This window comes from Haliaeetus leucocephalus, unplaced genomic scaffold, assembly GCF_000737465.1.
Source record: "Haliaeetus leucocephalus isolate CR32 unplaced genomic scaffold, Haliaeetus_leucocephalus-4.0 Scaffold722, whole genome shotgun sequence".
Lineage (NCBI taxonomy): Eukaryota > Metazoa > Chordata > Aves > Accipitriformes > Accipitridae > Haliaeetus > Haliaeetus leucocephalus.
Genome location: NW_010973158.1, coordinates 4,520,417 through 4,520,623, shown reverse-complemented (window position 1 = coordinate 4,520,623; position 207 = coordinate 4,520,417). Strand labels below are relative to the sequence as shown.

At 73.4% G+C, this 207-nt stretch overlaps 1 protein-coding gene across 1 annotated transcript in view; it reads right to left on the bottom strand.

Moving 5' to 3' along the window:
- Positions 1 to 200, bottom strand: part of PLK2 (polo-like kinase 2) — a 5,928-nt gene extending 5,728 nt beyond the window's left edge. Inside the window, exon 1 of the mRNA XM_010580555.1 lies at positions 82 to 200. The gene's annotated coding sequence lies outside the window, so the exon portion shown is untranslated. The remainder of the gene's footprint in view (positions 1 to 81) is intronic.
- Between the last annotated feature and the right edge of the window lie 7 nt (positions 201 to 207).

Below are 207 nucleotides of genomic sequence, written 5' to 3'. Positions count from 1 at the left end.
GGACCGGCGCTCCGCACCGCGCTCCGCCGAGGAGGGGCGGCCGGGCCGGGGCACCCCACCGGTCGCCGCCGCGGCCATTACCTTTCCGAGCACCTTGCCGCGGCAGTAGCGCTTCCCCGTCGTGGGGTCGGTTATAATCCGGGAGACCTCGGCGGCGTGGTGGGCGTTGTGGTGCTGGTGCGGCTGCTCCTCCGCCTTCTTCCTCCA